The 12964-nt window shown below is 30.4% G+C and overlaps 3 non-coding genes across 3 annotated transcripts; all 3 read left to right on the forward strand.

Annotated features, from left to right (window-relative positions):
* The first annotated feature begins 1990 nt into the window (after nt 1–1990).
* Trnam-cau (transfer RNA methionine (anticodon CAU)) lies at nt 1991–2081 on the forward strand. The gene is given in 2 exon segments: nt 1991–2027; nt 2046–2081. It is a non-coding gene; the product is annotated as a tRNA-Met (tRNA).
* A 4863-nt stretch (nt 2082–6944) lies between these two features.
* On the forward strand, nt 6945–7035 carry Trnam-cau (transfer RNA methionine (anticodon CAU)). The gene is given in 2 exon segments: nt 6945–6981; nt 7000–7035. It is a non-coding gene; the product is annotated as a tRNA-Met (tRNA).
* Nucleotides 7036–12262: 5227 nt separating this feature from the next.
* Trnam-cau (transfer RNA methionine (anticodon CAU)) lies at nt 12263–12353 on the forward strand. The gene is given in 2 exon segments: nt 12263–12299; nt 12318–12353. It is a non-coding gene; the product is annotated as a tRNA-Met (tRNA).
* The last annotated feature ends 611 nt before the right edge of the window (nt 12354–12964 follow it).

The raw sequence follows: 12964 nt of genomic DNA on the forward strand, positions 1-12964 counted from the left end.
AACAGTGAAATCTCCTACGAATTTGACAATTCAACTTTGTTTTATATTAGTTTATAGGGTTATTGACCAGTGTTTTTTTCACATTTCATTTTTTGCAACATTTGTCATTTCTACATTTCTAAAAAGATATACATTTTCATATCGTGTTTATTTGTTAAATGTGAAAATTTATGATAATTATATGCATGTATATGAATTATAATATTTTGAAGAAATACATGATTAATCGTATGTTTGATTCCTGATATGAATTGAAAAAGGTTTACATTGTGTTCTTACAAACAGTTATACTGGTTCATCATAATAAGTACACCATAAAGTACCTGAGTAGTTAATCTCAGGGATTTGTTTATAATAATTGAAACGCAGGACGCCTGATCATATTTCTTATCTTTACTCTAGCATCAGAAAAATCCTGATTCGCTCTTTTGTTTTCATTTTCTATTATCATTGTTTCCAAATGCTTTAAAAGTTACTGTAATAATATTTTGTTCCAATAAATATCACCAATTTTATGTCTGATCACATTTATTTCAACCTTATGAGAACTCAGCAAAAACTGAGACATTTAAGCTTAATGATAAAGACTGAGTAGCAAAAGTAACATTTTTTTATATAATATTTCTTTGATAGGTCGTCTAAATACATAAAAAGCTAACTTAAAATATACCATTTGTGAGGCGAAACTACTCGTTTTAATAAAAAAAATAATTTGGGTCCATTCTTGTTCTTATTTTCTTCTACAGTACATATTATATTAATGCTATTACGTTTCTCTTTTCGGATAGGATTTTAGTCTTAAAACGTTTTTATATTCTTTTCTTACCACATGTGACCTGGGTTACGTACACTTCATGTCAGAACAATTGCTTGAATTCTAAAGCATTTCTTACAGAAAATTGATAACATTATTTGATTCCCTAATAAATAATAACAAACGTAACAATCATCTCGTATAATTGTGCGTGCGTGGATTTTGTAATTAACTTAGATAAGCATGTCGACATTCCGGACAATTTTATCATTTTTTCTAAAAATCTCAAGTTTATGTAGAAAAAGGTGACTGAGAAAATCCAGAAAGAGGAACTATCTGTCATGCATCATAGAACAATACAAACAATATCTATGCTCAATCACCAAAATTATAAGAATAAAATTTTCCCATAGACCAGGAAAAATACATTTGGACGAAGTTAGGAATTCTTTGTAGTCACTATCACGAAAAAAAGCGATCGATTGAATATGTGCTCAATTTTCTAATATAGCTATTTTCAAATCAGCACACCGTGACCGTATCGATTATTGTTTAGGTTTAATCCATATTTTGATCCGAAACCAAGACTTGATGTGAACTTCAAGTTTTTGTTCTTATAATTATGTAAGGTATCTAAAACGCCCATTCGGACTAAAGTCTTATAAAAATGCTTTTATTTTTATTTTTTTGTGCAGTAGTTCTTAAAAGATACAATCTGGCCATATAGATGAGTCGTCTTTTCGGTTTTGTTTTGCAATTTGCAAATTAGTGGATTAGTTATATAGCATTTGGTTTCAAGGTTAAAATACCACTTTTTTACATTTTGCTCGTTATGTTTTTCACAATTACCTTATATTCAACACTTTTTCCATTAGGTGGTAACTTCATCAAAATTGGTTGCCTACTGGGCTCCTTGCTGGTGGTCCTGTATTGTGGAATTTATTCATCAACGCCTGTCTTTATTGTTTTTCATGTTCTCAATTTTTTCTTAAAACATTTTAAAACATAACAAAAACAATTTAAAACGAAGGTGTGCCCTTTCTACATAAAGACAAACAAATACGTATTCATTGCTGACGCATAATGTGCTGTGAAATAATAAAACGTCAAACATATAGTTGTATTCACTTAAGCTTACAAAATTACAAGCCATTAAAATATTGTTAATTTTCATGTTTGTCATGTCCTGTTGCAACAAAACTGTTAAAAGTAACATCTTAAACATGTCAAATATCTGCCTCGGTAGCGCAGTAGGTAGCGCGTCAGTCTCATAATCAGTATATCACGAGCCATCTGAAGGTCGTGAGTTCGATCCTCACCCGGGGCATACATTTTGCTAATTTATTCAAGCATGAACAGTGCGGAAGTTACCACATTAAACAATTAAATATCACCGATTTTATGCATGATTAGATCGATTACCAGCAACAACCATATTTGAACAAAGACAAACCTGAAACATGAAAGGCAACATTTTCTTTTAAATCGTAAATCACCCATTAAATATGCTAAGAGCTAACTTAAAGATTTTAGCCATAGTGTAAAACTGTTCACCTTAACAAAATGTTATAATATCGGCTCCATTCTTCACATGTTATAACTTCTGTAGTACACATAACATGCCATCTCTTATTTGAATAGGAATATGTTCAGTAGCCATACTGTCCCGTTAATACCTTCAGGATTTACTGCCCTAAATTGATTCTCTTCCTCACATGATTAGTCTTTAAAGTATTTTTTTTTTCTACCATATGTGGCCTGAATTGCGTGTAAGTTACGCGTATACGTAATTATGGCTAACAGAAAATGTAATTATTATTTTATCTGATGCCTTTACTTTTGCGGCAATAGTGATAAAATTTTGCTGACAAATGTAAAATTCTTATGAACTCAGATATTACAGATGCAGAAGTACCTATTCAATTTTATCGTAGACAAGAGGCCAATTTAATTAATTTGCTCTCAATTGTATGAAGTCATTTACAACGGTCATTATCAAACGACATTGTTCTAGACAAATGGTTAACTCATTTTGTCATCTTTCATTACGGATCCGAAACAACTTGACTGACTTAGTTTTCTAAATATCATGTAATCGCAAATGGAATTTCTTAATCATAATATTATTTGACATATAATTAATATTTGATTGATTATAAAAACAAATTTAATACAATGTAAAAATTCAATGTTTTGTAGCATATTGTTGCATAATTATTTATCTCCTTAACGTTACAATTATGTGACTTGAATTAGAATTTCACATGGATACATTATATTCATCATTCATGTTTATCAAAGCACAGATAATGATCTGGATTATTTTGTGCATAATTTAGAGATCGATTGAATATATAATTATGCTTTACCATATTTCGTTATAAACGATATACGGATGTTTTTAAAATGATAAGTACGCTGTAGCTATATTAGATATTTACTTTTTGGTTGAATCCATAATTTTAATCTGCACAATTGATTAAAAAAGTTAGATGTAAACCTGTCTGTTATGTGCTATGAAATGAACTTATGAATTTACGTGCACCCCCCACCCCCGCCCCCCCCCCCCAAAAAAATAAATTTTGTCACGACGTTCCATTATATGCATCGATCGTTAAGATATATCAAAACTAATATAAAATCGAGAAATTGATTGTCATATATATTTACTTCTAACCGGATTTAGATTATATCTTATAAAAAAATGTATTAGGTCAAATGAATCATAATATGTTTATCTGTAATTACTTTATATACATGTATAGTATATACGTATATGATGTTGTGCAAATATATTTGTTTTTCACCAACTGGATATATCAGCTTAAACATATTGAACACTGATGTACCATGCACAAAATATAGATACGGTAATATCAAGCAAGTAATAAAAAAAGTTTGGTATTCAAATTGACGACAAACAAAACTGTATTTTCAAACTAACTGATAAATGTTCCATAAAAATAATTTATTAATCAGTGTATATATTGAATGATGGCTATCTATACCTTTCAATCAGATAATATTATAATATTGATTTATTGATAATCGTGCATGTGTTTATGTAAACAGCGTTAAAATGAAAACAAATTAAAATCAGAGCAAAACAGAAACATGATAAAAGGTGTGTTCATTTTCTGACCAGCAGTTCTTTTATAATGCATGTGAATATTCTGGAAAATGTGTATCTGTTTGCAGGGTTAAAGGCAGCAGTAAATGTCAGTGAAATGATATTGTGTATAAAATTACTTATCTGGCTACTGATCTTAATAACAACATCCGCAAATTCCCGACTGCTGACAGTTAGGCAGCTGTTGAGTTTCTTCTTCTTCTTCTACAGTTGTACTTTCAAAACGTCTCAGTGATTAGATAAGAGTACCTATTGGACGAAACGTTTAAAATACATAGCCCAAGTCTGAACAGTCAGTTTTAATGTCTTCAGTTTTTAACAATACTTAGTCTAATATTGTAAAGTGTAATATTTGTGTTGTCTGATATAAAACTAAAAAGTCTACCGAGATCGCTACGGACTTGTGTTATCACTATTATTTTTGTTGTCTGGCCAATGTCATTATCTTGTTGACAATTATGTAATTATATATGCTTTGTTTAAAATGATTGAATATGTCATGATTTTTTATTAAATGAGGATTAAACATTATTTTATCAAATGACGTCGCTTGTGTTTTATTACCATTACTTATTTCTTTATATCATATGGCAATTTATATTTGGCAATTCATGTTAGATCTTATATGTATCAACTTATTCAGTCATAAATTTGTTCTTTACAAAATGGAAGTAGAACATTAATACGTACTTCCTTTTATTTTGTATATTTGTATAAATTAGAATATATTCTTCTGTACTAATAAAATTTATCTCCTATATAACTGTTACATTATGTCAATGCTATGTTTGAAAAGAACAGAACTTGCGTACCCTTTTAAATAAAAATATTCAAACATTTTTGTTCAGTTGTCCAGAATGTGCTCTGTGCTTGTAATAACAATGTGTACAATTTATACAATAATCGTAATATTTTGTCCTATTTTAAAGAGAAGTAAGGCAACAATACTACTGTTTATAAGCATTCAAATGAAAGATCATCTACGATGTCTTGAAATTTTACCAAGAATCATTGGCAAGACAACAACACGAAACAAAGAACAAACAATGTCAATACTACTTATAAATAAAACCATATAATAGTACACTATTTCACCGTTTGAGTTTTTTGGGGGCATTTTTTTTTAAGGAAAACGAAAAATTTTTCGGGGTCTGCAAAAAGAACATTTTCAATTTAAGAAATATATTATTTTTGGAAAATTTTTTCCTTTTTTTGCTTTTAAAATTTTTTAATTTAAATTAATAAAGGAAAAAAAATGATAAATTATATCAAAATATTCACTTTAAGGTTACATTAGTAAGAAGCTTTTGGGAGGGGAAGGGTTTCCCTTTTAAACGGGTTAAAATAAGTCCCCTTTTTAAATCCTGTGTGATGCAACCCAGGCGACAAAAGGGGGTTTGGGGGCGATTTAAGGGGTTAAAATTATTTGGAGAAAAATTAGCTCCAACAAAAAAGGGTGGTTTTTGGTTTCCCTGGTGTTTTTTAAAATAAAAACCCCCGAGTTTAAAGTTTAAAAACCCAAACAAAAAAAAATTCGAGAAAAAAATTGTTTTTGTTTAATTTAAACTTTCAGGGAGTGTAATTCAATTACAAACGGAAAAAATTATGATAAAAAAAATTTGTGAAAATTAAAATTAACTACTCTTTATCTGTTTTAAAAATCCCAAAAAGTCTTAAAAAAAGGTTTTATTTTAAAAGCTTTTGCAAAAATAAATAGTATTTATGAAACAAAACTTTTTAAACCCCAATAAAATATTTTAGCCTCTCGTTTGGATTTTTGGAAAAACAAAAAAGCTCAAAGAAAAACCTCATTGAAAATAATTTGATTTTAAACAAATTAATTTTGAATTTTAAAAATTAAATGAAATGTTTTTTAAAAATGAAATTCCTATAAAAAAGCTTTTTAAATGGTTTCCAAAAACAAAAAAGTTTCCAGAGGGTTTTTACATATTTTTAATTGAAATTATTTTGAGAGGACATTAGAATAACTTATTCCCATGGGAATTCAGTTCAAGTGCATGATAATGTTTTCTACATTAAAAAGATTGAAAATATTAGATATCTAATGTTGATTGGTCTACAATAGGCACCTTTTTCAAATATTTCAGATATAGATCAACACAATAGTACAATCAAACCTTACAGGCCGCTAGTTATGAGAAAAAATATGCATTCCACTGCAAAACCCCCGAACACCAGTTTAGAAATTCAACAATAAAAAATATGGCGTTAATTGAAACTTTGGATACATTTGCAGATGTGGTCAAGTCAATAAGACAATATACGTGACTAAAAATAAATATAAAAGGAAAAATATCATTAATCGGAATAATGACCAAAAAAGTAAAGAAAATGTCGAAAAGCAAAGTATTTATCATGAATTCTTATCAAAAGTTTCTAGACAAATTGACAGTAGCATAATGTACATTTTAGTCATCACTTATGATTGACATATTAATGTAGGTTATTTTTTTACTTAAGTCATGTCTTAGAAATGTAAAAGATAATAGCTGCAAAAATTATGACGTTTGTGTGACAGAGTGTGCATCTGTTCGATTGTTTCCTTTCTTGGCTAATGGCGTTTTATGATATTTAGAAACTTGTTTATTCTGAGTAAATAAGCTATGAAACTAAAAATGAACGTTTTTACTGAAGTGTTTGATGAATAAATGATATCAAACAAAAATCTATGCTAGGGCAATACATTCATCACTAAAAGCCTATCAATTTAAGTAAGCACGATATTTCTGAGATCAACAATAAATTGTATATACCTTGGATTTATATTGGCAAAAAAATTAATACAAAGTACTTGTCAATTTATGTAATGTTTCCACTTTTTATGGCATATTCATTGAAAACCAAGATTTATTATGGTAAAAGAGAATCAATGCAGACAATTCAATGTGCTTTAATAGATATATCATGTAGCTTGTATGTCAAGCAATAAAAAGGCAAAAAAGTTACGCCATGTTTGGCATGTCAAGTTACAACAAAAACGGTTGACAAACTGGCTGACAAACTGTTAAAACATACATCTTAAAACATGATATATTATATGCCTCGGTAGCGCAGTAGGTAGCGCGTCAGTCTCATAATCAGTATATCACGAGCCATCTGAAGGTCGTGAGTTCGATACTCACCCGGGGCATATATTTTCTTGTTTTATTTAAAACTTGGTGAAATAACTGGAATAAATGTTCACAATATCAAATTATTAAAAAGATCAAAAAATAAAAATTTAAAAAAGGGAATAAAATTTAAATTTTTTCTTTTGAATTAATGGATAAGTCAAAAATGGGGGTTTTAAATCAAAAAAAAGACCCCTGAAAAATAAATACTTCAAGTTTGAAAAACCCATTTAAATTTAATCATATTTTATTTCTTTTACAATTTTTTCAAAAAAAGATACATTTTTTCACATGGGGAAAAATACACAGAAGCCTTTCCGCCGCCCGTGTACCCTTTTCAATAAAGTTGGGAGGTCCCTTTTCCCCCTGAGCGGGGTTTTCCCCCGGGCCCTAAACCCAAAGACTTTAAACCCCTTTCCCAAACGGGCGTGGTTTTTCCAAAACATGCTGGAACTAAAACGTTCAATTTTGGGCTTCTTTCCCAAACCCCCCCGTGGGTTTCCCCCAAAACCTTGAACCCCATCAGTGGGAAAAAGGGCCCCGGGCCAATTTTTTAACTGGGTTTTTGTGACAAATCTGCGCCCAAATTGGGAAAACGCTCATTAACCTTTATTTTTATTTTTATAACCTATTTTTTTTGTTAAGAAAATTGGGTTGGAAGTGTTAAAAGAAGGGTAGCTTCCGGCCCCGTTGGAAACCTAAACCCTGGCATCTGAAAGGGTTTTAAAATTTGGGTGGCCCCCAACACAATTTCCGGCTACAAATCCCCCCTCTTTGGGGACAACGCTCTGGGAAAACCCGAAGGACATTGGCAAAGTTTCCTTTGTGAACGGTTTTTGCCCCAACTTTTCCCAAACCCCCTTTATCGCAAACTTCAAATAAAAAGCGACGTCCAATTAAAAAAAATTACTATTGTCAAATTTAAAAAAAATGGCTAAACTTTATTGCCAGTTTTTATCTTCTTAAACACTGGGGTACCGTAGCACCACACAAAAAAAGATTTTTTGAAAAAAAAAAAATCAAAGCGTTTTAAGGGGCGTTTTGGGTACCTCAAATTCTTTAAAAAAAGTTTCCTGTTCTTACAAAACCAAATCAGATTCTTTTTGCTTTTTGCATTTTTATTTTTTCTAGAATTTTAGAAATTTATTGATACAAACATTATCAGGGCAATAAACAAGAAGGTGTGGTCTGATTTTGAAAATAGCTATACTGAAAATGTGGTTGTTACATATATTTCAATTCGACTTTTAATTCCTTGTATAGTGAGTTTTCAAGGAATCTTTCTTGACTTTCGTTTTAATGGTATTTTTCCTGGTCTATTTGGAGGCTTTGATTTTTTTTTAAATTTTGATGATTGGAGAATAAATTTGCTGGAGCGTGACAGATGTTTCTGTCTAGTTTCTCTCGGTCACCTTTCTCCTACTTTTAGTTTAGATTCCTTAGACGAAAATGATAGAATTGTTCTAGAACTTCGACCATGTTTATCTATTATTTAGTAAATTACTAAGTCAACGCACGCACATCTTTTACGAAAGGGTTCTGTTTTTCTCTATTTTTGTTACGTTTATTAATTATACAATTAATGAATCAAATGTTTTCGGTAATTTAATTCAATGTCTGTCAGAAATTCTCTCTTTTCAGTAACTAATCTGGCATAAAAGTGTTTTTATAATTGTATACAAATTCTAAAGAATTTTCTGTCGATTAACATATGGTGCTTTTTTAGATCGATGCAAATCATTATAGACCGTAAAATCATACACTTGGTATCTTGAATAAAATGCCCTAGACCGTCGTCGCAGAGCACGGACAGGCTAATCACTTTAATGATAAATTAATTATTTAATGCAGACAATCCTGCCTTTGTGCGATATTTTATAGTAGTAGGAAATGAGTGATGCCATCTGAAACAATATCTAAAATGAATTTAATCTAAAAGTATTTAGTGTTGACATTTTTATGATTTTTAATTGCTTGATTTTGAAATTAATTCCTTTAAAATTTCATACATCGATATTATTTATAAAAGTATACAATTGATAATACAAAACAAATTGTAAGTCAGTTTTCTCTGTTTCATTTCTAATAAACAATAAATGATATTTAATTTGAAATTCATCAATTAAATTAATGTACTAGCATTTCGTTATTGAAATAATAGAAATATGTTTTACATGCAAGAAATGAATACATTAGCAAATGAAATTAATATTTTAACATTGTTCTGCTTGTACGCATTGTACACTGTCTTTAAATTCCTTCAATTTCAAAATATAACACTTATTGCCCTTTCTTTTCGAGTGGTTATTGAATGAATATTTATTCAATCGTCATGTAACAATTTATGTAAAGTTTTTTTTTCTAACTACATAAAATATGTAAATTTTATTTTTCATAAGATACTTTCTCAAATTTTTACTTTCATAATATGAATATCCCAACTTGATGAAGTTTATCGCCAGTTAGAGTCGATGACTCCTTATCCAGTTACCTCTCTGGCGTGGGTTCGATCCCCGGGTGATGCTTTGGTAGTTTAGCACGGAGGAAGGTAGTCTAGTACTGAAGTAACTCTCCAGGAACGATAGTTTGAAACTACTCGCCTATATGACAGAAATACTGTTGGGAAAAGGCGTAAAATGACACAAACAAAAAACGGACGAAGTTTACAACTTTGATAAATCAAATGTTGCCTGCAGTCATCATGGAAATGAATTATGAGATAATGAAACAGAAACAGCTGTTTTACTTTCAATTATCAATATTTTGATATTGTTTTCAAAACATATGGCAAGATATGTTTATATATCTATATTTTGATAATGATATAGCATTATCCAGCTCCGTTATGAACGATCAATGTTTAACTTACATTTTCTATCATATATTAACCGAGAATATATTTTAGTTTAATTGTGTAGGACTCTGTAAGCTTATAGACACAAACTTAAATCTGTTCCGGGAACCAACCAGTACCGAGCAACGAGTGTAAAGTTTCTTGCTTCAGGAAACAACGGCTTGCCCCTGACGCAGTGTAAACCATGCGGCTCAAAATACTAACATTACTAGTCCGACTCGATTACCACTCGGCCTAGTCGCCACTTATGGGCTCTTGCGCCATCAACTGGAGCGATACAACAGAACAGAACATTCATGAAATACTCCACATAACTTATAACCATTCTTTTTGAACCAGAACAACATTATTATACAATATATTTCTTGTATCTTAAAAAATATAACGGATATAACGACAAGGGTACGGTAAAATAATGACTTGTTAATCAAAGAATAGTTGGTATCTTGGCAAAGAGAAAAACTGGGGAGTAAAGACCAATAATTCATCATTGTCATCAAAGTTATAGCTTTTTCCAGAGTATTGAATAAAATTACGATTTTATATGATAACCATCCAATTTAGCATGTTTAAACGAAAGCTTTTAAAATCCTGACATAAAAACATTTCGACATGGCTGTACATTTCAATAAACAAAATATTTTAAATGACTAAATTGGAGAAACACAAGCAACAAAAGGAGCGAATGAATGTCATTGTCATTATTTATTTATCATTATGTTGTTTGATTTTTGTAACTTTACCATTTTTATAGATTATTCAAGTTTTATATTTTGAAAACCTTTTATCTTAAAAAGTGCATTTCAGTTAAATGACTATGTTTGTCAATTATTCACTTGTGCTGCTGGATAGTATGATAAAAGCAAAGTAGAAACAGGAACACAAAGTGTGTAATACCAAAAATTTAAATAATTAAGTGAAAATGATGTTTAGGATTGACTTTCCTTAAGACATGACGACCGATATATGTTTGATAATGAACAAGTGTTTTTGACAATGTACCAAATTGTTAATGATCAAGTTATTCAAAGTTGACATATGTTGCAAAATCTAAGTAAATTTTAAAATGCTATGCCTGTTTTGAGATGCATTACATAGTTGACAGAAAACAAGAATCCAAAGTTTGTAATGAATACCTTGAAAATTAGTTTAAATAGTAATTTAGGAATTAACCTTAACAGAAAGACAAGATAAACCGGAGCTAAAAATTACAGTGTTAAAATCATATTGAATAAAGGTTAACAACTTTAAAAAATAAACCTTATGTTAGGATTATTACGTTGCATTTTAATAATGAAAAGGTTAACAAAGTTTGAAACTATGAAAACAACAGCTTGCATATAAGTGCATGAGAACGTTTTCAAAGTGTCTACATTAAATAGATCGAAGCCATTTGCTTTTTTAGATTTTTTTTGGATTGGTCTACAATAGGCACATTTTCAAATATTTTAGATATAGATCATCACAATAGTATAATCAAAATCTTACAGGCCGCTAGTCATGAGAAAAAATATGCATTCCACTGCAAAACCCCCGAACACCAGTCAGTTTAAACAGAAATTCAACAATAAAAAATATGGCGTTAATTGAAAATTTGGATACATTTGCAGATGTGGTCAAGTCAATAAGACAATATACGTGACCAAAAATAAATATAAAAGGAAAGTATCATTAATCGGAATAATGACCAAAAGTAAAGAAATGTCGAAAAGCAAAGTATTTATCAATGAATTCTTATCAAAAGTTCTAGACAAATTGACAGTAGCATAATGTACATTTTAGTCATCACTTATGATTGACATATTAATGTAGGTTTTTTTTACTTAAGTCATGTCTTAGAAATGTAAAAGATAATAGCTGCAAAAATTATGACGTTTGTGTGACAGAGTGTGCATCTGTTCGATTGTTTCCTTTCTTGGCTAATGGCGTTTATGATATTTAGACTTGTTTATTCTAACTGAGTATATAAGCTATAAAACTGAAAATGATCGTTTTACTGAAGTGTTTGATGAATAAATGATATCAAACAAAAATCTATGCTAGGCACACATTCATCACTAAGCCTATCATTTAAGTAGCACGATATTTCTGAGATCAACAATAAATTGTATATACCTTGGATTTATATTGGCAAAAAAATTAATACAAAGTACTTGTCAATTTATGTAATGTTTCCACTTTTTATGGCATATTCATTGAAAACCAAGATTTATTATGGTAAAAGAGAATCATGCAGACAATTCAATGTGCTTTAACAGATACATCATGTAGCTTGTATGTCAAGCAATAAAGGCAAAGTTACGCCATGTTTGGCATGTCAAGTTACAACAAAAACGGTTGACAAACTGGCTGACAAACTGTTAAAACATACATCTTAAAACATGATATTATCTGCCTCGGTAGCGCAGTAGGTAGCGCGTCAGTCTCATAATCAGTATATCACGAGCCATCTGAAGGTCGTGAGTTCGATCCTCACCCGGGGCATATATTTTCCTGTTTTATTTAAATAAATCATGAAAACTTGGTGAAATAACTGGAATAAATGTTCACAATATCAAATTATTAGAATGATCAAGAATAACAAATTAAAAAGGCAAATATTAAATACTTTTGAATTAATGGATAAGTCAATAATGGGATATCAAATCAACAAAAAGAACAATGACAATACTACTTCAATGTAGAAAAAACCATTTAGTTTAATCATATTTTATTGCTTTTACATTTTATACAAAAACAGATACATTGTCACATGTAAACATACTACAACGTACCTTACTGCCGCAAGTGTACCGTTTTCAATAATGTGTAGGTCCGTTTTCCCCTGAGCGCTTATTCCCGCCCATACCATGACTGAACCTCCGCCAAAACGGTCGTGTTTTGCAACACATGCTGGAGCTAAGCGTTCATTTGGACTTCTCCAAACCCCAACCGTGGAGTCCACACAAAACATTGACTCATCAGTGAAAAAGACCGGGTCCAATTATTAACTGTCTATGTGACAGGAGTCTGCGCCCATTGCAAACGCTCTTGATAATGGCGTTGTGTCAAAGGAATGCGTATTGCTCGCCTCCGTGACCTCAACCCAGCATCAT

This window comes from Ruditapes philippinarum, unplaced genomic scaffold (genome assembly GCF_026571515.1).
Source record: "Ruditapes philippinarum isolate M1 unplaced genomic scaffold, ASM2657151v2 ctg3345_1_1_1_1, whole genome shotgun sequence".
Taxonomy (NCBI): domain Eukaryota; kingdom Metazoa; phylum Mollusca; class Bivalvia; order Venerida; family Veneridae; genus Ruditapes; species Ruditapes philippinarum.